General features: G+C 43.7%; 1 long non-coding RNA gene across 1 annotated transcript; it reads left to right on the forward strand.

Annotated features, from left to right (window-relative positions):
- Nucleotides 1-11,138: 11,138 nt before the first annotated feature.
- LOC111093975 lies at nt 11,139-24,579 on the forward strand. Its single transcript, XR_005384177.1, has 3 exons — nt 11,139-11,385; nt 20,337-20,485; nt 24,406-24,579. It is a non-coding gene; the product is annotated as an uncharacterized LOC111093975 (long non-coding RNA).
- Nucleotides 24,580-26,061: the final 1,482 nt, after the last annotated feature.

The following is a 26,061-nucleotide window of genomic DNA, read 5'->3' on the forward strand; positions in this document are numbered from 1 at the left end:
AGGCTAATCTGTTTTGAGCCACCGAAGTATCTTCCTCCACCTTCGGAGCAGTTCAAGATCTCCAGATGCTTATCTGGACAGCCAAGCTAGGAGGGTGGATAGCCCTATAACCCAGCAAGGGGATTCCTTTCGTGTTTTTCCAAATCTGGACAGAGAGCCCTAGGGAGACACTGAGAAAGGGAAGGTACTCAGGCTTCTGGATTCATTTGCTTACACAGTGCTTCCTCAATATTCATGGTGTGTCTCCCTGACGCCATGGAATGGCCTGGGCATTGAGAGCAAGCAATGAATGAGAGATCGGGACCCTGTCCTCAAGCAGTGTGCACTCTACGGGACCCCTTCCAAGAAGCTGAGCTGTGGTGCAGGATGGGCTGAGCAGAGGTGACGGCACAGATGGAAGCAGAGAAGAAATCTGCCACCTGACCTCAGCCAGTGAAGGCTCTGCAGCCTGGAGGAGACCCCCTCTTGCAAGGAAAGGGGTCTCTCTCAGAGCAGCGATCGTGCTATGGTCTGCCCTCCCCACCGTGATCCCACATGGCTCATGGGTTTTCCCATTATCCTGGAGGTTACAAGGAAGAACTTAACACCGAAATGGAAGGGGGTAAGCCAGGGTACCCCAAGCTTGGAGAAGGGAGAGTAGAGTCTGGTTAGATATTTACAAAATCTTTTTTTTTTTTTTAAGAGACAGGATTCAAATAGAACACACACACTGATCATAAACATTTATCTCATCATGAGCATGGAGCATGGGGAGCAGAGTGTGAGGCACTGGGTCCCATCCACTCTTCACGGAGACCGTGGGAGTGAGCTACGATGATCTTGCTTTTATGAGTGAGATCAATGTTCACGGCACTTAATTATCTTGACTGGGCACGGTACGAAATCAAAAGAGGTCCATCTGACTCTAAGGTCACGTTCTTTCCACTTCACTACTCTGCCCCCTTGGTGCCAGCCGGCCACCGCAGACAGTGGTCGCATCCTAGAGAACACTGCCAGTCTTTATCAAGCAAATCTTGCCAATTCACACCGGAGGAGGGCACAACAGCTGTATGAACCCAGGAATTTGGTGGTTTTCAGGAGTATCTCCAAGATCACCGTGTAGCCCTCCAGAAGAAATATTTGGCCACGCTGTAAGTTGCACTTTTTTGCTGGTGGTGGTGATCTACGTGACCTGTTCTTGCTGTGGAGGGGGCTTAATGCCAATCACTGCCTCCCTATGGAAAGAAAAGATTTTTCTCTTGTCATTTTCACCAGCTCAGGCTTTGACTTGACCAGAAGGTTTATGGCAATATCCACCAGTTAATGGAAATGCACAGACTAGAGGAAATTGGAGACGAAAAGGAGTTGCCAGAAATTCTTTCCAGACCACTGGGTCCTCCTAGAACTAATTAGCTTGAGGCATGTAGGAAGGGAGAATGTACATCTCATGGCCAGTAGGAGTGTGGGCTGATCACCATCCCCCTCCCCAGGCCGCGGGAACTTACTCCCTGGGCAGAATCAGCTTCCTCCCGTGCTCTGCCCCCACACTGGGAATGTCTCTCTAGATTTGCCCTTACCACAGGCCCGAAGCCTCAGTATCAGGAATGATTATCTTTCCATTTCTGCCTCTATATCAAAATTCTTTCAGTGTTTGTGGCAAAGGGCATACACACTAATTCAAACTGGCTTAGGCCAAGATAGAGTTAAAAAAACAAAAAAACAACAAAACAAAATTGGCTCATAAAATTGGAAAGTTCAAGGCTAGTGCCAGACTGATTTGGCCCAGTTCCAGAGGCTCTAATAATATCTTCAGAATTCCATTTTTTCCTCCATCCTAGCTCTGCCTCCCGCGATGCGGGTTCGGGGCTATGCGGTAGGTCCTGGCAATTCCAGCTCACTTCATTCTTGCTGTTAGTAATCCCAGGAGAAAGATGCCTTCCTAGCGCTTCCCTCTTGAATTCTGGCTTTCTTCGGATTGGAAGAACCTGAGGAACTCAGCCATCTCTAAACCAATCACCAGCAAGGGGACTCTGTGGCAACTGGCCCTGAGGCACCTGCTCCATCCCTGGAGCTGGGGCATGGAGACTCTCTAAAGCATGTGGGCAGGGGGTAGGAACATGGGAGTGGTTCCCTAAAAAAGAAATTCATGGAGTTATCACCAGAAGAAAAAATGGGTTGGATAGTAAGTGACCAGACTGACACTCAATGCCCAACACAGCACTTGGCACATCTAGGAGCTCAGAAGTTTTTATTCAATTTATTGTTGAAGGAGGACGTGCTGCCTGGTGCAGACCTACCCTTGAAGCAGGGCCCCTGCCTCAGGCACCCGGTGGTTTGGGTAAGTGATGCCCATCTTGGATTTCTTTTCTCTTGGCTCCTCTTATCAGAGTTCTGATTCCAGCCCTGGAAGCTGCACTTGAGGCTGGATAGTTTCCTTCTGTTCTCCAATCCTGACCAGCCTAGGCTCTTTCCGCTGAGGTGGAGCTCTTTAGAAGGTAACACCCATGACCTCCTGGCCCGGTCCACAGAACTCGACTGGACCTGAGCTGTCCTGGGTGAGACACAAATTGGACCAGGTGCCTTGCTACACCAGGGTGGAGGACAGGAAGAAAAGAATGCCAGAACTGAAACTTGATCTTCTAGATGCCCCATTCCATCTTCTTCCCAAGCAGTTCATGGCCTCTTTGCCACAGTGTACCTGGCTGATAGCCTGAGAGTAGGACCAGTGGTTTTTCAAGATGGCAGTAATTTCTGTTTCCACAAGTTACAGCTGCACTGATCAAGTCTGATCTCAGAGTATTGTACTAACTGACCAGGCAATATTGTGCCCTGGAAACAGGAAGTCAGTCGCTAAGCCCTGTGTAGTATCTGTGAGAAGACACACTTGTTTCCAGGCTGTTCTGGTTTTGGAGGCCATGTTCCACCACCCTCAAAAAAACTTGCAGCTGACCGAATCTTCTTATATTATAAAACTCATATGCCACGTTAGCATAACAGGATGCCAGCAATCCTCTTTGTTTTCCTACAATAATTAATTTTCCTATCTTCCTAATCGATGCACTCATTAAAAATTTTACAATGTACATAACAACGATCAATCTTTATATCATAAAGTGTGTGCTCCACAAAATCAAAGATCCAATTTTCTATTTTTACCACCCATACTTAAAAAATAAATAAACCTGAAATTTGAGGTACTAAATGTAGACATGTATTCTTACGCAGGCATCATCCACTAACCTTAGCGTAAGGAATAAACTTCTGATTTGTCACGCATTCCAAATAAAAGCCTAACAAAGAGAATGGGAAAGTAATTACCCAGGATAGGGAGATTGAAAGAGGGCCTGATGATTTGTCTTAGAATATGACTTTCACACACTGGTCAGAGGAAATTGAAAGTGAAGTATAGCATTGCTGCTAATAACAGAAGCATTCCATATCTGTGCAGCGTCTTTCATCAGAGCATGTTGTAACCCTTATCTTGGTAATCTTTATAACCACAAGGGGAGAGGAGTAGGCGGTCAATGACTCCATTTTACAGATAAAGAAATTGAGGCACAGAATAATTGGGTTTCTCAAAGTCACATACACCAGAGGACGCTGGGAATCAAGTCTGCTTTCTATTCTCAGTCAGTCCAGAATTTTTCCTACTCATATTTTTAGAAACTGAGACCCACCCAACTCGGTTATTAACCTTTATTCTACACACTGCTCTTCTTTGTGTCTTCTCTGAACTCCTGTTCTCTTTTTCTTCCTGGATGTCAGTTCTCTTCCTGACACCGGAATTTTTTCTTCTAATCCTTGGTTGTCTCTCAATATACATCGATTTCCCGTGTGTGTTCCCGAAGCTCATGAGTGCATTTATTTCACTAGCTAAAAGACATGAGCCAAAATTCTTGTGACACACATTGAAATTCAGTGAAGTTGATAAATGGGGCACAAAATGTTGCAAAATGAAAATATAAAGGTTTATGGGTGCCCAAGGTACAGGTTTGATGCTATTCAGCACTGATTTCCAGGAGGCATGTGTCTGTCCTTCCCTGATGTAAGTCTAAATTTGATAAATGTTTTATTATTATTCTTTTTTAGCCAGTGTTAAATAACTCTTCGTTTCCTAGGAGTGTAACTTCCCTTAGGGGTTATAATGAAATGTCTTTGCAATGCCTTGTCATGGTGAAGCAAGAGAAAAGTTGAATCTTTAGGGCTTGGATATGCTTTTGACAGGCAGTAAGTAAAAGGTTCACAACGATTCCTATGGCTTGCACTAAATACTGAACTCTTTCCTGATCATTTGTTCTTTAAACATATCACAGCTTGTAAAGGGGACGCATTTATTTAGCATTAATTACCTCCTAGGATGCAAGGGCTTCTACCCACTTCTAGAAGCTGTTTCCCTTATCAAAAATGTATCATTAAAACCAAGTCCAGAGAATAAATAGTCAATATTTGATGAAGCCTTTGATAGGAGGGTAGAACGTGTTGGTTAAGAGATTGAGCTTTTTAGAGATGTGGATTCAGAACTCAGCTCCGCTGCCTTGAGAAAATCATTTGGTTTCCTGTGCCTGTCTCTTCACAGTGCTGGTGATACCTGCTTCCTAGCGTCCAGGTGGAGCCAAAACATGATGAGGATGTAAAGTACTTATTATATACTCGATGAATAACCACTATTTGAAGGTATGTTTAAAAATAAATAAGGCTGGGGAGCCTGGGTGGCTCAGTCAGTTGAGCGTCTGCCTTCGGCTCAAGTCATGATCCCAGGGTCCTAGGATGGAGCTCCATGTCTGGCTCCAGGCTCAGTAGGGGTTCTGCTTCCTCTGCTCCTCCCCCTATGCCTTCTCTCTCTCTCTCTGTCTCTCTTTCTCAATTAAATAAAGTCTTAAAAGGGGGGGTGTGTCTTGGGCACCTGGCTGGCTCAGTTGGTAGAGCATGCAATTTTTGACCTGGGGGTTGTAAGTTCGAGCCCCACATTGGGTGTAGAAATTACTTTTTAAAAAAATCTTAAAATATAAATAAATAAGGCTATTAATTGTCCCTGAGCGTGTGTGAGTATTCAAGGCAATTTGTCACCAATGATTGGTGATAAGTTGACCTCGGCAAAATGTTTATTTTACATACATTGCTACATATCAGGCACCAAGCAGCAAGTCACCAGGTGTCCGTTTATAATTTGAATGAGTACAGACAGTCTGGGTCTCTGGTCTGCATGTGGTAGAGCTTTATGTTTCTGTAAGAAAGGAGAGAATTGATTTCCTATCTTTACAAAGAGGAGGGAGACAGATTCCTTCTACCTCCTCCAGGGTCACAGAAAGGGAGTGGTGTATCTTTGAAGATTAGAGAACTGCACTGGTTACCTTTTCTTAAATAGAAAATCTTTGTAGATGGAATGGAATTGAACTTAACTATTTTTGCAACTGATCTAATCTGAAGCTCCAGGCTAAGGCACACAGAAAAACACACACACACACACACACACACACACACACACACACACACAAACAAAACCTCTCACTAAAAACTGAAGTAGAACTGAAGCTTCTTAGGTGTCCTCTGACACCACCGTGACTGTAAGAGGCTGAGCCATAAGGGCTTAGACATTATCTAAACTCAGTTTCTCCTCCATCTCCTCCTCTGTCTGGTGTATTCGACAAATGCGCACAGAAACCCTGTGGCCCATCTGTACTTCTTTACATCCAGCAAGGCAGCTGGAATTACTAGCAGCCGCCACTAGCCTGTCTTTACTCTGAGCCTCCCAGGCTTCCCTTCTCGTTTATTCTACTACAAGGGTATAGAGCCCCACAGATCCTAGAGATCGAAGATCTGTGTGTTGCAGGTGCTCACACTAGGGAAGGAGCTTATTAGCAATTCCACTTCCTGTGTGAATGGGGCCAACGGCTGAGGTGTTCTATGGGTGGAAGTGAGCTGCAATCAGACCCATGACCAATCCTAAGTCACTGACCCCCACCAGCCGGCCTCCCTGTGGACAAGCAGCACCACGCCCCACCCCACCCCCTTCACACAGCCTTCACCACCACTAGGAAGCAAGTCAACAGGACGCCTTCATGTTGGGGAGAAGTGGGCACTCCTCCTAGAGAAAGATTCTCAGGCTATCGTCATTGGGAAACAGCAATGCACAATGTATATTAGGAGTAAGGTAAGAAGCATGAGGATGTGCAGCCTATTCAGGAAGCAGGAATCAAAGTAAAAAATATGAGGTAATGTTGGTGAGCTATGATCTTAGTACTTTTTTTAAACCACAAAATGTATTTGTGCGTAAATCAAGGCCAAAAAAGTCAACTAGTATCTATTAAGCAACAACTTTGATCACGATAGTGAGTTGGATGTGGTTGGCAGTACATTAGAAGTATCTAAATTACGCCCATCATTTAAGCCCTGACTTAAGTACCATGGCTTCTAAAAGCCTAACAACACAAGAAGAATCTCTCCCTCCTCTGATTTTTCATTCTATTTATTGTCCACCAAAAGATTTCACGTTTTTTAAGGCCATAAAACTCTTTGTTGAGGACAAAAATCCAGCAGTAGCCAACACGGAAACCAGATCTAAGCAGACGGACTCTGGTCGAAGTGGGGATGTGGTCACCTGGTCTTCCCTCTGTTGACAGCCTCAGAAACACTGGGGTATTTATTATAGGGCACCGTTTGAAAAGTACTTGCCTGTGTCAGTTACTTGGCAATGAATTGACATACATTGTCTTTTTTTTTTTCTTCTGATTCTTGTATGTTCATTACTAGATTACAGATTTCTAAAGGGGAAAGATTCAAATGAGAGGCAAGAGAAACAACAAAGGCTGGGAGGCAGGACATGGCAGCTCTGGGCCTGGCAGTGCCACTCATCAGACCCTGTGCGTCAGCCCATTCAGTGTGCTGAGCCCACAAAGCCACACTAGACCATATGTGAGACGTGTGACATGGTTCCCAGGTTCTCATGAGAGTCCTGGTTTGTACTTGCCGTAGACCAGGTGACAAGTTTCAGGATGTGGTCATTCTCAAAAGTCTCCCAATTTGGATGATCAATCAAATCATATGACCTCTTTATATATAAGGCCACTTTTCTTTTTTCATCCTTTTTTTTTGTCCATTGCAGCACTTTATATTCTTTTTTCTTTCTTTCTCTCTTTTTTTATTCACTGCAGCGCTTTACTTCCCCCACACAGTGATGCGTTATTGGGGCCTCATGTTCTCACATGACAGGAGAAAACCAAAATTTGTTGTCATATCTGAAGGAATTGGAAATTGTCTAAAGAAACCTTACACAAATGAAAAGGATGAATAAATTTAAAGTTGTAAATGCAAACTGTTTTCCAGCTCAAGGCAATTAACAACTCACAGTGTCCTGGCAGGAAAACATCTAGTAAGAAAGGACAGTGGGTCCCAAGGCTTGGACCTTCCCAATCCAATCAGATTGGCAGGACAGAAGTGACAAGTGGTTCAAGGTTCTTGCTAGTCTCTGGAGAAATTCTGGAATAGGCAGCTCTGACACATGAACAGCCTGCATGGATCAAGAACCTCATGGCCTTGCAGATTCTCAAACCAATGGATTTCTCTTCCATACACGTGTTCTACACTTCAGCCATGAATTGACTGAGTTGCCTATACTAAGAGTTTAAATCAAAGGTACAAAAAAAAATGTTTTTTAAATAAATCAAAGGCATGTGCAGGGTGTTGAACCAAGGGGACAGTCAACTTGGATACAAGGTCAAGATCGGCAGCAAGTTCTATGATCCAGAGCTCCTATCAGATACAAACTTCAAGGGCACATTTCTTTTCAAAGGCGTATTCCGGTTATAGGCCTCTTTTTGATTCATGATGCTAGGATTCTGCTTCCCCCTACCCACTCACTCCACCCTGGGATCCAGCATAGGGCTAAAGACACAATAGGACTCAATGTCTATTAAATTAGTTCAGGATAAGACATGGTTATTACCTAAAGGAGCTCAAAACCTAATTGAGGAGATGATGTACATGTATGAAGCCTCTAGAAATCATACAAGTCAGTGTGTGGAAGGGGTAAACTGTAAGATAAATGAGAAGAGCCACTGGCAGGTCCCATGCACTCCATGCTGCGGGCAGGCACCCTTCCTAGCAATTCGATTTTAAACACCAGAGCCAGGGAAAGAGGCCAGAAAAGGAAGGGCCGCGACCAGACACCAGACAGACCAGTGCATGGGACACATGATTGGAGCAACAGGGGTGACAAGGTGGTGAGTGTCAGGGAGGCAGAGGCTGGGCCTGGGTGGGGTCTGGCCAGTTGGCCACGCTCCACTGGGGGGTGTCATTGGGCAGCGGTCCAGGTGGGCAGTTGGTGTCAGCGAGGTCTGTATGTGGAGGACCGACAGCAGTGAGGGCAGCGTGGTAGGGGAAAGCCAGGTGCTGGGCCCTGGAAGCCCATGCAGTCTCTAGCTCTAGGGAAAGGGAGTCTGGAGGTGAGAACAGGGCCCAGCAGTTTAGGCAGGGACTGCCTGAAAGGCAGGGGAAAGTGGATGCTATGATTTGGGCCGATTTGGTTACTAGGCATGCGAGGATCTCAGAGGTGGGTGAGCACTGGAAGAATGACCTGAAAATTGGCAGCAACCATGCAAGAGGGATTAATTTGGTTTTGGGCATGGCCCCAAGGAGAGGAGCCAGCTGTCCAAACCACAAACTAGGGTCTGACATGAGTTGGTGCCAGTGTTCAAATCTGCCAGCAAGAGCCCAATCCCTGCTTCCTCTGATAGGTAGAAGGCGGGCAAACCACAAGGGCAAAATCCAACAAGTTATGGTAGGTCCTGGGGCATGGCGCATCTTCCCCAGCGCGGTTACGGGAAGTGGGTTGAAAGCAGGGTCTGTAAAATGTTTAACAAATCCAAAATTGGGCCATAAAACAGGAGTTTGACTGAGAACAGGTTTTGAGTTAAAGGGCCCAATGGGAGATAATGAAATTAGGAAGAGGGGTGAAGAGTCAGGGAACACAGGACACTTCTCATAGGAATTTGATAACAAAGCGTGAGCCACGATGGTGGCGTTACCTATAGCAATCCCACCGACAAACGTGTGCTTGAGCCGTTTACAAAGGAATCGAGGGGATCCCTGGGTGGCGCAGTGGTTTGGCGCCTGCCTTTGGCCCAGGGCGCGATCCTGGAGACCCGGGATCGAGTCCCACGTCGGGCTCCCGGTGCATGGAGCCTGCTTCTCCCTCTGCCTGTGTCTCTGCCTCTCTCTCTCTCTCTCTCTGTGACTATCATAAATAAATAAAGAAAAAAATATTAAAAAAAAAAAAAAAAAAGGAATCGATTGGTGCAGCCACTCTGGAAAACTGTGTGGAGGTTCCTCAAGAAGTTAAAAATAAAGCTACCCTATGACCCAGCAATTGCACTACTGGGATTTACCCCAAAGATACAGATGCAGTGAAACACAGGAACACCTGCATCCCAATGTTTATAGCAACAATGTCCACAATAGCCAAACTGTGGAAGGAGCCTCAGTGTCCATCGAAAGATGATGGATAAAGAAGACGTGGTCTATGTATACAATGGAATATTACTCAGCCATCAGAAAAGATGAATACCTACTATTTGTTTTGATGTGGATGGGATTGGATATTATACTGAGTGAAATAAGTCAATTGGAGAAAGACAATGATTTTATGGTCTCACTCATATGTGGAATATAAGAAATAGTGAAAGGGACCATAAGGAAAGGAGGGGAAACTGAGTGGGGAAAAAATTAGAGAAGAAGACAAACCATGAGAGACTCCTAACTCTGAGAAACAAAGGGTTACAGAAGGGGAGGTGAGTAGGGGATGGGGTAACTGGGTGACGGGCATTAAGGAGGGCACATGATATGATGAACACTGGGTGGTATATGTTGGAAAACTGAATTTAAATAATAAATAAATACATAAATAATAAATAAATACATAAATAATAAATAAATACATAAATTTATTTTTCCCACAAATAAAAGAGGATCTGATGGCACAAGGCAATAACCATCTCCAGGCAGAGATCAGGAGGTGGTTAATGGTTCACAAGACTCCATCTAGCAGCCGGAGGGAACAGGTGCGGCCCTGGGGGACAGGACATAGGCAAGTCCCGGAACAGAAGTCAGGTGGGCTTTAGTCCCAGGAATGAAAGTCAGGATCCGGGACAGGAGCATAGCCACATAGGGCACACACATGTAAGGTGCCCAGGAAAACTTGAGTGTGTTGAACTTGCCCCAGCCCTACCAAATATCAGCCGGGGCAGCAAGACAGTGCAGTGGTGGAATTGGGTCTGTGCTCTGGACTCAGAGTAATTGTTATTGTTGGGTTTTTAAAAGATTTTATTTATTTATTTGACAGGGAGAGAAAGAGCACATAAGCAGGTGGAGTGACAGGCAGAGGGAGTGGGAGAAACAGAATCCCCGCAGAGCAGGGAACTCAACTCGGGCTGGATCCCAGGACCCTAGGAGATCATGACCTGAGCTTAAGGCAGACACTTCCCGACTGAGACACCCAGGTGCCCCTAATTGGAGTTTTAATCTTGATCCACCATTTGCTGGCTGTGAGATCGTCAGCTAGTTAATTAATATTTCTGAGTTGTGGTTGCCTCATCTTTAAGATGGGGATAACAACATGTACTTGGCATGGTTGTGTGTAGATTAGGTGATGTAATGTGTGAAGCACCAAGCTCCCTCGGTGCCCACCGCCATTATAGATGCTCCATAAACAGAACTATTACTACCATTAAGACTAAATCCAAACCACACCTATAGGGAGGGAGGCAAATAGGACTTTTACTACGCTGCCAGCCTGGCCCAAATTACCAAAGGGAAACAGATGGTGCTCAGCCTGCAGGTTTAAAGCTGGATGGTGCTGACACAGGCAGGGACTAGGATTGGCCTTGGTCCCATGGAAAAAGCAAGGGCTCAATTTCTAAAAACAGGAGTTCAGGTTCAGAGAAGGACCAACTGTGAGGTGCTAACTTACTGGCCCTCATTTCCAGCTCAAGGAACACTGAGCCTACAGGGAGGGTCCTAATATCCCCTTGCAGAAAGAAGAAAGGAACATGGGATTAGGCAACCAAGCAGCTCATTACACTGAGAACCAGTCGATACTGTTATCCGAAAAATATCCTCCTCTCCTTAGATTTAGGATCAATGGTACCTGAAATTCCACCATTATATATTCGCTTCTTTGCATTAAATATCCTTCTCCCCTGGCGTAACTGTTTAAATGTAAGCATCATGGGACATGGAACACATTGGGTCACTCATAATTCAGGTACCCAGGTTTCCACCTGCTGAGAGCCTACAACTCCCCCAGAGGACTCACGTGGGTGTTGACCGTCCCCAGACATGGGGCAGCCAGCACGAGGGAAGGAGAGGGAGCATTTTTAGGACTATGAAGCCCTGGGAAAGAATCAGGAAAAGGTAGAAGCTGACACAGTGTTTGTTCTCTTCTTTCTGCTGACATCAGGCTTTCCCGGGAGCTAGTTTGTATACCCAGTTCTTTTTGTGGATCTGAAGATCCTAAGTAGCATGAGGACTGCAGGCATCTAGTCATGGGGAAGATAGTCTTACAAAGGTAGGGAGTGGGACACTGTATGGACAATTTCCTCTCTCTGGGGCCGCAACCCCCTGAGATTTTCTTCCTTTGGTCTCTGGCCTTCTCCCAAAGAAGCTAACACCTGTAAGCCATGGCTTGAAATCTGCTAAGGCAGCTTCAAGGTTAGGCACCACCTAGTATATTGGAAATGTATGTGTGCGGCTGGCTTGCAACATGTTTGACCTGTGGTGTGCAATACCTGGCAACCCCTCGCTACGTGTGGTTCCCGAGTCCTTGAAACGTGGCCTGACCGAATTGAGATGTGCTGTCATGACGTGTACAATACACACCGGATTTGAAAGCCTCATGATGAAAAGGAAAAAGAATGTAAAATGTCCCTCGATATTTTGTACATTGATTACCTGTTGGAATGATAATTCTTGGGATATGTTGGCTTACTAAAATATATTATTAACATTAATTCTACTTTTTAAAACTTTTTTAATGGAACTGCTAGACATTTTAGACTCTATACATGATTCACATTATATTCCTATGGGACAGCACTGTTATATGCAAATCGATAAGTCAGTTTTGTTCTAGGGGTGCCAGCTCCTAAGGGTCTGGCCACCCCCACTGTGATTTGTCAGTTGAGTGGGGAACTGACCTTTGACTGGTCACAGAGGGGTCAGCTTCTGTGGTGAGAGGGAGGGTGATGGTTGTAGGCAAAGATAACTGAACATTCCCTTTCTCCCCTGTTGAATCCATCAGGGAAGTGCTGTCTCTCTTCTTCTCAGACACTTATCCTCACTTAGGGAGTTGGGAAGCTCTCCTAGTTCTTCCCCCATCACCACCTTATGGTTCCTCCCTGTGATAAGAAATAGAAACATTTCTTTTTAGATTTTATTTATTTATTTGCAAGAGAGAGACCGTGAGCATGAGCAGAGGAAGGGGAAGGAGAGGAAGAAGCAGACTCCCTGCTGAGCAGGGAGCCCGATGTGGGGCTCGATCCCAGGACCCTGAAATCATGACCTGAAGCCAAAGGCAGATGCTTAACTAACTGAGCCACTCAGGTGCCCTGAAAAGCAAAAGTTCTTAACTCCCTATTTTTCCACCAGCTGGCTCCATTAAAGCATCCTGTGCTTCTCTATTGTAGTGAGCTCAGAAATCCATGTTAAGACCCTCTCATCTAGATCAAAAAATCTGTTCTGGCACCTCTTCCAAAACTCGAAAGTTAGTCCTTTATTAGATTAGTAAGGACACAAGCTTCACCTCATCTGTGTATTCGTTCAACGCACATTCATGTGGCATCTACTGCATGCCCAACATTGAAGAGAAGAGCTAACAAAACAGAGCCAACAACGTGGCTCTGTCTACACATTGGACGAGCCCATGGCTCTTTCCTTCTTGAAAAACTTACTTCACGTGGCCTAGACATGGCTTTATCTTACTTCTTCCCATTTTTTCGTCCATTCCCTCTTCCTCTTAACTAGCTCCTACGAGTCCTGGTCTTTGAATACGGGCATTCCCTCAGTCTTCAGACCTCATCTTTTTAATTGTCACAAAGTCCTCAAGTTATTGCTCTGTTCCAAGTACAACCAGTACACTGAAAACGTCTCATCTCCATGACCTGGGCTGGTCCCAACCTCTTTCTTGCACCCCAGACTCATAAATCCATCTCTCTTTTCAACATTTCCAGTTGGATGTCTCATAGGCATCTCAAAATGTCACATATCCAAATCTAAATTCTAGTTTCTCTGCCAAAATCTGCTCCAACTTGGAATACTGAGAATGCATCCTTCCGGTTGTTCGGGTTTAAAAGAAAAAAAAAATTGAATCGTCCTCGACTCCTCTTCCTGTCACATCCCACTTCTAATCTGTCAGCAAGTCCTATTAGTTCTTCTTCGAAATACACCCACATCCTGCCCACTCTTTCCATCCCAGCCTCTATTCCCTTGGGTCAAGCCACTATCATTGCACGTGGGGGATTTTTGCAATAGTTTCCTAGAGGGTCTTCCTGCTGTTATCCTTCCCTTCCCATATAGTCTATTCTCAAGTCCAAAGCCAGAGTGATCCTTGAGAAATGGAGGATGTTGCATTTTATTCCACTGCTCAGAACCCTGCAACAACTTCCATGTCTCTCTGAGAGAAATCCAAAGTATTTGCTGCATCTACTGGGCCAACCACACTCTCTCCTCACTGTCACTAGTGTAGTCACACGGCCTCCTCACTATCCTTGAGCATAGGAGCCAAACTGCTCCCATTTCAGAGGCTTTGAATTTGCTCTTGTCTCTATGCAGAAAACTCTCCTTCCAGATATCTGCATGGCCTGCTCCCTTTACTCCCTTCAGGTCTCTGTTCCAATGTTACCTCCCCTGGCCACCTCTTAAAAATCAGTACCCTGGGGGTGCCTGGGTGGCTCAGTCGGTTAAGCATCCGACTCTGGTTTCTGCTCAGGTCATGATCTCAGGGTCATGAGATCAAGCCCCCCGTGGGTCTCTGGGCTCAGCAGAGCCTGCTTGAGATTCTCTTTCTCTTTCTTCTTCCTCTCCTTTTTCCCTTCCCCTGCTCATGCTCTCTCTAATATATAAACAAAATCTTTAAAAAAAAATTTTTTTTTAAAGCAGCACTCTGCATTGAACCTTTGTATTCCCTTATCCTGCTCGATTTTTCTTCCTGGTGCTTGTCACCACCTGGTATATTGTACATTCACATGCATGTTTATTGCCTGCCTCCCACTGGAACATGAGCCCTCTGACACCAGGGATGGCGCCTTTTTGTTCACTGCTGTCTCCCAGCATCTGGGACAGCCCCTGATACATTGCAAGTGCTCAATCAACACTTGTTGAGTACATGATGGTGAAGAAGTGGTTTTCCCTTGTGAAAACTCTGAAGCAGGCACTAAACATGCACAAGAATAAATACACTCCATTACAAACGGTGATGAGTGCAGGGAGGAAGTTAACTGGTCCAGTGATGGAGAACCTACTTTAAATAGGGTGGTCAGAGGGGATCTTCTAGAAACAATGGCATTTGGGGTAGGATTAGAAGGATGAGACGGGGCTGGCCCCACATGTGGTGGGAAGACCATTTGGAAGGAAAACAAACAAACAAACCCAGCACATTCAAAGATCCTTCAGCAGGAATGAGTTAAACATCTTCAAAGAACTGAAAGGGGGACAGTGGGCAATGAGAAAAATAGGAATTGATGTTGAAGAGGCATCCAGAAGCTAAATCATAAAGGAACAGGTGGTAGAGATTGGATTTTATTCACAGTTTTGTCTAAGGCTCCAGGTCAGTAACATGTTGTGAGGAATCTGAGGTGGTATCCAGGGATGGCATTTAGGTATCTGGACCATCATTAATTTAAGCTTCTGCATAAAGCTCCTTAGTTAGGAAGGGAGTGGTGTTTACATGGAGAGAGCAGACCAGTCCTCCTACAAGAAGGCTTCCAAGATGTCATTTCTGGTGCAGGAAGCAACAACATTCTCCCTCTATCGGAAGCAGCCCCCAACTACTCCAGCTCTTGTGTTATTTTGTCCCTCTTTAATTATGTAGCCTATATGAGTGCCTACTATGATAAAATATATATGACATTTCCAGTCCACTTGGCCTACGCCCTGTTCTCTTCCCTACATCCTCACAGCTGCACCTGGGCCTTTGCTCATGCTGTTTCCCTGGAAAGAAATACCTGGTGCCTCATCCACATTGCCAAAACCCAGCTCCAGTCCTAAAATAACCATGAGGTCAGATATATAAGCCAGGATCATGATTTCAAATTTACTTTGTTTATTATTGCAGCAGGCTGAATAATGCCTTCCCCAACCCCACAAAAAATATCTGTATCTATATCTATATCTATATCATCTATATATCTATATCCATATCTAATCTATATCTATATCTAATCTATATCTATATCTATATCCATATCTAATTTATATCTATATCTAATCTATATCTATATCTATATATCTATATCCATATCTAATCTATATCTATATCTAATCTATATCTAATCTATATCTATATCTATATCTATATCTATATCTATATCTATCTATATCTCCACACTAATTTCTGGAACCTGTGACCATTACTGTATGTGGCAAAAAAGGAAATAAAGTCTTTGCAGATGTGACTAAATTAAGGATCTTGACACGGGGGATTATCCTGGATTATCTGGAGGGGTCCTAAATGCAACCACATGTATCTTTATGAGAGAGAAGCAAGGAGTGAAAACACACAGAAGTGGGGGAGGCCGTGGGACTGTGGAGCCAGAGATGGGAGCCATGTAGCTCCTCGTCAAAGGACAGCAGCCATCAGAAGCAGGGGAGGCCAGAACAGATTCTCCTCTACAGCCTCCGGAGAGAAGGTGGTCCTGTTGACACCTGGCCCAGTGACACTGATTTCGGATTTCTGGGTCTCCAGAACTATGAAGGAATAAATTTCTGTTGCTGTAAGCTACCAAGTTTATGGCAATTTGCTACAACAGCCACAGCAAATTAATACAATTATCTTGCTCTTTACCTGGGCATCTTGTCCCTCGGGTCATCCTTGCTTCCCGGCCAGCTCTCGCTGTGAATTGCTAGGTACTTCCTGTCCTCTCATGTTTCTTTATGTCAGACCCACTCATATGGGTTGCGTACTATTTCATGGGTTTGTGGAGGTGTTTTCTTCCTCCTGCCCCCCTTCATCTTAAAGCCATATGATCAAGCCAGCCAGTCGCCAGGCACATATCCAAGGTGACCGTCTCGGTGAGCCTGGGCTAGCTGGGAGGCTAGCTCAGTAACCTGTAGGAGAGGTGGTGAGGTGTGGATGAGTGGGTGGCTGGAGCTAGTTAGCTTGCTTTGTTTTTTTTAATGTTGACAACATCAGGTGCCTGGAATTGTGATCTGTAGAGGCAAAAAAACAAAAGCTCTGGGCATCACTGTACCTGGGGCTTTGGGAACCTAAAATTTAAGGAAGACATGATAAGACCTAATGGCTGATGGCTCTAGGGGAATTAAGAACATAGAACACCAGGTTTTAAACGTAAATCACTGGAGGAAATAAATAGTGGCGCTATGTACCAAAGTACATATTAGAAGCAAAATATTAGGAAGCAATGAAAGGTTTTTAAAAAATATTTTTATTTATTTATTTATTTATTTTAAAGAAAGAGACTGCAAGCTGGAGGAAGGACAGAGTGAGAGGGGAGAGAGAGAATCTCAAGCAGACCCCCCAGCTGAGCCAGGAGCCCAATGGGGGCCTCAGTCTCACAGCCCTGAGATCATGAGCTGAGTCAAAATTGAGAGTCGGTAGCTCAACCCACCAAGGTGCCAGATGCCCTGCAATGAAAGTTTTGGGGAGAAAATTACGAATTCTTTATTTGAAATGTTGAGTCTCAGGTAGCTGGAAATGACCACTAGGAAGCTCATCCTCCACGGAAAGTCCTATCTTCAACTCTGATGCTTCCAGAATCCTCCGGTTATGCAGGCAAGCATGGGGAGGGGCAGAGGGGAAGGGAAGGAGAGACTCCCAAGCAGGCTCCATGCCCAGCATGGAGCCCGATGTGGGCTGGACCTCACCAGCCTGAGATCATGACCTGAGCCAAAACCAAGTGTCAGGCCCTTAACCGACTGAATCACCCAGGCGCTCCTCTGGTTGTGCTTTTATCGTAGCCCTGATTATCCTATATCATGGATATGGGCTTACTTTTCTGGCTTGCTAACAGTCTGTGAGCCCTTCAGGGAAGAGATCATGTCTTATATCTCTAGTACCAGATAGACTATCTGGCACCTAGTAGATGCTCAATAAACAAATTTTGAATGAATTCCTTGAATGGAACGGAACTCAGATAAGAGGTTCAGGCTGGGGATGACAAGCCACTTTCAGAGGTAAGAGTTGAAGCCATGATAAATAGCACAATGGAGGGGGAGTGGCCATTTGATCTGTTATCAATCGGATGCCACAAGTAGAGGAGGTAGTTCTAATGAAGCATGCTTTTAAACTTTGACCTAACATTCAGGCGTCAGGGATCATAACGATCAAATAAGGAGTCTGGGATATTGTCATCCACCCAGGGCTTTCTGAATATGAAAAGTAATTTTTTTATTTGCCAGCCGGCTCAAGGTTCACTCACCCTTATCATGGTTGTCATGTAACATTATAATGAGCATCCGTCAGAGGCATAAAGATACTCTGCATGTGACGTGCCTGACTTCTGGATACTGGTAATTATATTTTATGCCATATCCAAAATCTGGTCTATAGGGAATATACTTTTTTGTTGGATGTCGTTACTCCTAAAAAGTGGCCAAAGGTATGGAACATTCTTGAAAAGGCATTTCAAGCACTTCTGTAGAAGGCTGCCTCTTAAATTGCCAGCCAGATCCTCGTTTCACTTCCTGCAGGCACCAGGATATGGGGGTCAAGTTCTTCTGAATGCCAAAAGAGATAGATAATAATCCTGGCTGGTTTTGACACTGCTCTTACCTTCATAGCCTAGACCTATAATTGAATTTCTCCAGGAATTTTATGATATATTGATTGAACCTAATTAAGTCAAGGACCTGCTCTCTATTATCTGCCTTAGCAGCCTCAACACAGAACTATTCAATTCAAACAACATTTACTAAGCTCCTAAGCACAAAGCCATGTGCGGAGCCTCTGCTAGACACAAAGATAAATAAGACACAGCCCCTGTCAACCACTAGCCCGGCAGGCCCCAGTGCTGGAACCGTTAGGGTTTATAGACTGATACTCTCACACAGGAAATCTAAGCTAAATACTGTAAAAGAAATGTAGAGAGCCATCACAGCCGTCATCGCTAATTATTGGGTTGAAATGGTAAAGATCCAAAGTATTTGTTTGAAATAGTAATGGCTCTATAGATTTTTAAGCACTTGTTCTTAAAACAGAGCATAAAGAACACTGACTCACCTGGTGTTAGTTAGGTACCTTGGTTACTTCCTTCATGATTAACCCTGACACGTCCTTCCAGTAACCATCATTCTCGTTCCTCCACTTCTGGATTCTTTGTGTGAACATACGGTGTGGATCATCTCCTTGGGAGATGCACAAACATTTTTAGGATGGCCCTGAGTTTTTGTGTCTTTACTCGCATATTTCCTGCTTCACCTTCTTACCTGATTTCCAGTCCCAATGGTTCTAGTATCCTGTCGACCCAGACATGTTCAGCTGCTAAGTTTCAGCATTCTTGCGTGTGACTCTGCCCCGGAGGACTCTCCCTAGCACCTTGGCAAAGGCAATGTGCTGAATTAACACCCTGCACAATTTTGTTCCATTCCTTCTTCCTGACAGGGTCTATTGTTCTTACGTGTCCCCACCCCAAGCCTATAAGCCAGGCATCCAAGAACTGAATGAAACCAAATTTTCAAACAGACATCACTGTACCCTAATTTTTGAGAGAAAATTACATTTAAGGAAAATCATAGCCATTTTACTAGAATATCGTTTTACATAATTCTGTCAAAAAACTCCACGGTAAATGGTACTTGATTTTATACATATTTCTATGTGCATGTGTGTGTGTGTGTATCCTAATGCCTATATACGTATATATGTATATTTATATATATACATATATATGTGTATATATATACACACACACACACATATATACATATATATTCGATGTGTGTATGTAAACTTGTAATTTTAAACTTCATGGTTATTTTCAGAAACTGCACCACAATTAGAGCCAACTCCAAGTAGGCAGTAAGTGGTTTGATTGCATCACACAGGTTTCCAGACTTAAATGGTACGTGTGGTTAATTTAAAAAGAGATTACCATGCTTTCCTTCCACATATTAGCCTGAACAAGTCACTTATGCTAAATCTGAGATACTTTTACAAATGGGAATATCTGCCCTTCTGAATTTTCAAAGTGGTTATGAGGAACAAATAGGATGATGTTGGTAAAACCGCTTTATATAAAACAAGGGAGTTAGGATTATTATTCAAAAGTATCTTCTAGGCCTTTGGGTCCTTCCTTTGTTATCTATAAGCCGCCAGGTACCTTAGCTATTGTGGGTATTGAAGATAGACTTCTTTGTGTCTTTCTATTAATACTACTCATAGTCTTGAACCCAAATCACCTAAGTCCAGAAGCTGCTCTACTCGTGCAATTCTAGAACCTTACCTGTCATTCCTTCAATCATATTAAATGTTCCCCTGTGCCAGGCAAAGCAATAGACCTGGGAGATGCTAAGACAAATAATTCATAGTCTGCATATAAAGAGCTTGGAATATAGCCGAAAGAAACAAATAAATAAATGCAGTAAAAAAAAATTTTTTTTTTTATAAATGCAGTAAAAATTTTATAGGCGCTATCTAGAAGCCTGTATGGAGAACAAAGAGCAGAGAGGAGGGAGTGGTTGAACCTAGCGTGGGTGGGAGCCCGACAGACTTTGCTGATTGTCTACCTAACAATCATCCCTTCCCCTTCCCCCACCCCAGTTTCCACTAAATAGACTTGAAAGTCAAATGCTCCCTTTCTCACCCTCCCTACCAACTAAGCACACACGTGACCTACACGGGTGCAATGAGATAAAAATCTAACATTGCTGGGTGGTTTCTGGGAAAGCATTGCTTTCTTAACATAAGGGTTTGTGGTAGTTCCTATTTTTCAAAGGTGGCCATCACAATATCTCCCACTGGGTGTGCTCTTCTTTCAATGTGATTGTAAAACTCCTCCCATTAACAGGTAGAGTCAATATCCTCTTTTCTTGATCCTGGAGTGAGGTGGGTTTGTTTGTTTGTTTGTTTGTTTGTTTGTTTAAGTCTCCCTCAACACAGTGAAAGTGCCATGCATTTCCACCTATTCTTTCAGTGGACTTGCTTCTGGAAGCCAGCAGCCATGCTGTGTGGAAGCCCAACCAGCCTATGCCAAGAGACCACATGGCAAGACTGGGTGTAGATGTTCCGGATGGCAGCACAGTGGAGGTTCGGCCAAGAGTCAACACCAACTATGAGGCCTAGGTGATTATATATATATATATAGACGTGTGATTGCAATGTCAGTGATTGCAGCCCCATGATTGAATTGAGATTTCAAGTCTTCCTTGCTGAGACCCTAGACATCATGGAGTAGGACAACCTTTCCCCATTGTGCTCTGTATGAGTAGGACAACCTTTCCCCATTGAGCTCTGTACAAACTCTGCACCACAGGATCCGTGAGCATAATAAAATGGTTGTTTTATGCCACTTCGCTTTAGGGTGGTTTGTTTTACATCTGGACTGAGGATATGGCTGGCATTACTCTTTGTCTCTTCTTTCAGCCTCTACGAGCTGAGCAGGGTGGGAGTAGGAGAGATATTACAATCATGTGGTGAAAGTGTGATGTTGATCTTGAAATTGTTGGTCTGTTAAACCAACACTGGCAACTGTCTATCTCCAGGCCTCCTGGAATGTGAGAAACAATACACTCCTGTTGCTCTGTGCCACTGAATGCCAGGTTATCTGTTCCCTGTAGTTAGAAGCACCTCTTACTCATACATGTGATCCCCACTGGTAAGATTTGGTGGATTCGTGGGAGATAAAACTTTATTTTAATATACTGATGGCTGTCTAATTAGGATAAAAATAGAGATAGCAATCATAGCCTGGTCTTCTGAGAAGTTTGGCTGTGAAGAAAATGAGGGAAATGAATTGGTAGCTAAGGAGATCGTGTGGGCAAATTTTATAGTCCATGAGGAAATATCTAGTAAAGCCAAGAGATTAAAGCAGGAAAGTGAATAACATCAGCAATTATTATTACAGTCAAACCCTGCTTTGGCCCTCTCCATCTTCAGCCAATCTCAAAGACTCTCCCAGGCATTTTTATTATTTTTATTATTTTTTTAAGATTTTATTTATTTATTCATAAGAGACACACAGAGCGAGGCAGAGACATAGGCAGAGGGAGAAGCAGACTCCCTACAGGGAGCCTGATGTGGGACTAGATCCCAGGAGCCTGGGATCATGACCTGAGCCAAAGGGAGACACTCAACAACTGAGCCACCCAGGTATCCCTCTACCAGGAATTATTAAAATAGAGCTGGCTTCATGGTGTACAACCTATAGTTACATGAGGGCCTCATGCTTAGAGGGACTCCATGTTTGATTTAATGCTCTACTCTGTCTTGAAATTCTTAATAAACAGGGGCCTCATTTTCATTTTGCACTGATTCCTGAAAATAACTTAGATAGTCCTGCCTAAAAAGTTTTCACTCTCATTACCAACTCATGGGTGATACTAAGAAACAACTTGGGCTTGTATCACCCATGGATCTTTAAGGGCATTGGTTCTGTTTTTAAGTAACATGGCACATGTTGTCATATGGACACATCCTCAGATGACCATCAAGACAGTGACTTTCCATTTGGAGAATTTTTTAGCCCTGGGGAATGATTGCAAACCCAGAGAGACTCCTGAATATCCTTACTAATAAAGTTGTGCTGTTCAGGTCCATGGGTCCCCTGCCCAGCACCTGCACCATGGTGGTCGCATCCATTAGCAGAGCTGTGAATCAATTCCTCAAGAACTATAGCACATGTCACCCAGATTACTGGGCAGATTAGTGGCCAGCGGCTGACAAATACTTTCCATATGACCCACTAAAATATTCCTTCCACAGTAATTATGGATTCTCCTGTTTATCCTCCCATCTACCCCAGAACTACAATTATACCTATAGAATAAGCTCCAGGTCAATCCCTGGGATGTACTTCATGGAACAAAGGCTTGGTATGAAATGTCTAAAAAATGCAGCCAGTTAGGGGCACCTGGGTGTCTCCGTGGTTGAACGTCTGCCTTTGGCTTAGGTTGTGATCCCGGGGTCCTGGGAGAGAGTCCCACATTGGGCTCCCCACAGGGAGCCTGTTTCTCCCTCTGCCTGTGTCTCTGCCTCTCTGTGTCTCTTATGAATAAATACATAAAAATAAATTAAATCTTAAGAAAAAAATGCAGCCAATCAAAGGAGATCCTCCATAGACAGAATTACCTTGGTTGCATCCTCTTTGTTAATTTTTAATCTGAGTACAGTTGACACACAACTTCACATGAGTTTCTGGCATATAATATAGTGATTCAACAACTCTCTACATGATGCTGTGCTCGCCACAGGTGTAGCTCCCATCTGTCACCATGCAATGCTATTACAGTATCATTGACTGAATTCCCTATGCTATGCCTTTCTTGTGACTTACTCCATAACTGGAAGCCTGAATCTCCCACTTCCTTTCACCCATTTACCCATCCCCCACCAACCTCCCCTCTGGCAACCATCAGTTTGGTCTCTGTATTTATGGGTCTGTTTCTGCTTTTTGTTAGTTTTGTTTTTTAGATTCCACATATAAGTGCAAGCGCATGGCATTTGTCTTTCTCTGCCTGACTTATTTCATTTAGCATAATGCCCACTAGGTCCATCCATGTTGTTATAAATGGCAAGATCTCATTCTTTTTAATGGCCTTTTTATATTCCATTATAGATGTGTGATATGTATATATCACAACTTTATCCATTCATCTATCAATGGACACTTGGTTTATTTCCATACCTTGACGAATGCAAATAATGTTGCAATAAACATAGGGGTGTATCTGTCTTTTTGAATTAGTGTTTTTGTTTTCTTTGGGTAAATACTCAGTAGTACATATGATATTTCTATTTTTAATTTTTTGAGAAACTTCCACACTGTTTTTCATGGTGGTGGTACCAGTTTGCATTCCTACCAACACTGCACAAGTGTTCCTACCATACTCTTTGTATTTTATCTCTCTAGCTTCCCAGAAGACTTTAGGATGTCTCCCTGGGGACTTAGATACCTAAAATTAGTCAGGCAAGTGATTTGATAAACTTTCACTGGTGTGGGTTAACAAAACACCATTCTCTCTTTCCTTTCTATGTTGAGATTACCAGAACCTGGGAGTTCCCCCATTGCTTCTCATAGATACCCCCTGAAGCAGAGCAAAAGGGACAACAGAATGTCCTGTGAAGCTGCCATTTTCAAGCTATCTGGGATGTGCCATGGCTATAAATCAAGAATTCCATAGGTAGAGTTCATTCCTTTTCTAGATGGAGTCATGGTGACCAGGTTTCCAACCAGCTGAGTTTCAGTTCTACCAAAAGTAAAAACCAGGAATGGGAGTGGGAGGACTCACTAAGGTAGTGAGAGGGCCTGGAATGGATGCCCATGAGGGTGTCATGGTCCCACCACCCCAGAAATAAAGCAGTAGACCACCACACCATAAGGGATAAGGTCCCTTATCCTCTCCACCACTGGATGGTTGGGAAAGTGTGGACATGCACCACATGACCTGACTCTAACTGGCTCAGGGGCTGCAGGGGAAGGCACATGGTCATTTCTAGCAGATAGGGATGCATGTTGCTGAGAGATGGAGACAGTGAAGGTGGGAACTTATCTCCTTCCCCTTACCTGTACCTGTGCTAAGAGCAAAGGACAAGATGGATTTATGTTACCACTTTTATTAGCAGGGCTCAGCAAACATTTTTTAAAAAATAAATCTGAGCATTTGTTTTTCACTACAAATGGAGAAGTACTAGCAGAAACCAAAAAGCAGAAAATGGAATTTTACACACCCAGAGGAAAGCTGGTAAAAAAAAACAAAAACAAAAACAAAAACCCTGGGTGTTTGATATATATCTTCAGGACCCATTTCTATGTCCATAATAAAAAAAACCCCATGGTTCAATGCTCACATAGCATAGCAGCCTGAAATAATTTCAGCCCAATTACCTGGAAGAGGCATATGGTCCACAGGCATACTTTGCAAAATCCCACCCATTGTCCCACATGCAACAGTTCACCTCTCCTTTCTCAAAACCCTTCAGGAAATAACCTCCTCGTTCTAACCAATGTGCCTCGTATCTTTCTCCCCCTTTTACTTTCCTCTCAGCTCTCAAGACAGAAGCCCAGGAAAGCTCATCTGGCAAGGCAGGTCCTTCCACAGAGAATGAAGGAGAGAGAGAAAAAACCTGCAGGAACCAGTTTGAATTCTTTGCAGGTGGAGAGAAGGACAAGCTGAGTTGTTTATACTGGCAATCATTTTTCTTGTCTTACATATGCAGTGAAAAAGAAATAGATGTTTTTCTACCTCAATAAATATTCTTGTAGGTAATAATTTTGAATGGTATTCCATTGTAAATTCAAATAAATTATTATAAATAAACTACAGTTTCTTTAACCAACCCACTAGTAGTTGCTTTGCAACTTTCACATAAAGTCTGTGATGAATTTCACTGTTGTGTAAATCTTTACACATACCCTCAATTATTGACTTAGGATTAATCTCCAAAAGTCTGATGCATTAATTAGGGTATTTTTGGCCACATGTGTGACATGCTGGGACTTAATTAACATGTGTGTATTTATATCTGGGATAAAGTCAGAGCTCGTGTGGTGGTTTTGCTCCATGATTTGAAGGGCCCAGGCTCTTGCAGCTTTGCCATTCCTAGATGTTGCTCTTATCCCTGGGATCTGTATTCCATATGGCAGGACAAAGAAAAAGGGGTGAGGGAACAAGAGACCTCACTTTGTCCTTTTACGGCTCAACCTGGAGGTCACCACATCACTTCTGCTCTCATCCCATTGGCCAGAATTTATTCATGAGCTCATTCTCAGCTGCAGGTGAAGTTGGGAATATAATCTTTATTCTGAATAGCCCAGCTAAAAATTCTATTACCATGGAAGAAGGGATTAATGAGCATATATTACTTTTAAGGCTTTAAATTTTTTTAAAATTTTTTTAATTTTTAAGGCTTTGATATATGCCACCTTTTTGGTCTGCAGAAAGACTGTAGCAATTTATATTACCCTTCCCAACACAGGATATTTAAAATATTTCGCCAAATTAATAACACAAGAAAATGATTGTTGTGCTGTTTTATTTTGCATTTTCTTTTCTTTTTTTTTAAGATTTTATTTATTTATTCATGAGAAACAGGGAGAGAGAGGGGCAGAGACACAGGCAGAGGGAGAAGCAGGCTCCATGCAGGGAGCCCGAAGCGGGACCCCATCCCGGGTCTCCAGGATCACGCCCTTAGCCGAATGCAGCGCTAAATTGCTGAGCCACCTGGGCTGCCCTTGCATTTTCTTAATTTCTGGTGATGTCTGCACCACTTTTTTGTCTGTTGGAAGACTGGGACCCCCAGTCCTAACTCAGACTGGACAGCCTGGTTCAGGCTGGTTCAGGGCCACAGAGCCTCCTGTCCGGTCTGGGAGATATCCGCTGTATCTATCAGGAAAGGCTAGGTTATGCTGAGGTAAGAAACACTCCCAAATTTCAGTGGCTGATTAATAACAAAGTTTTTTTCATGTTTACATAATTGTCTATTTTGGGTCAGTGTCAGGGGCTCCATTCCAAATAACCCTTTGCATGGAACCCAGCCTAGTAAAGCCTCAACATCTAGAATATGGCCAGTCACTGACATAGAAAATCACGCATTTGTTCATAAAGGTTTTTTCTCAGAAATGACATATGTTACTTCCACACACATCTCATTGGCCAAAGCAAGTCACATGGCTGCTCTTCACTTCCAAGAGGGAGGGAAAT

This window comes from Canis lupus, chromosome 35, assembly GCF_011100685.1.
Source record: "Canis lupus familiaris isolate Mischka breed German Shepherd chromosome 35, alternate assembly UU_Cfam_GSD_1.0, whole genome shotgun sequence".
NCBI lineage: Eukaryota > Metazoa > Chordata > Mammalia > Carnivora > Canidae > Canis > Canis lupus.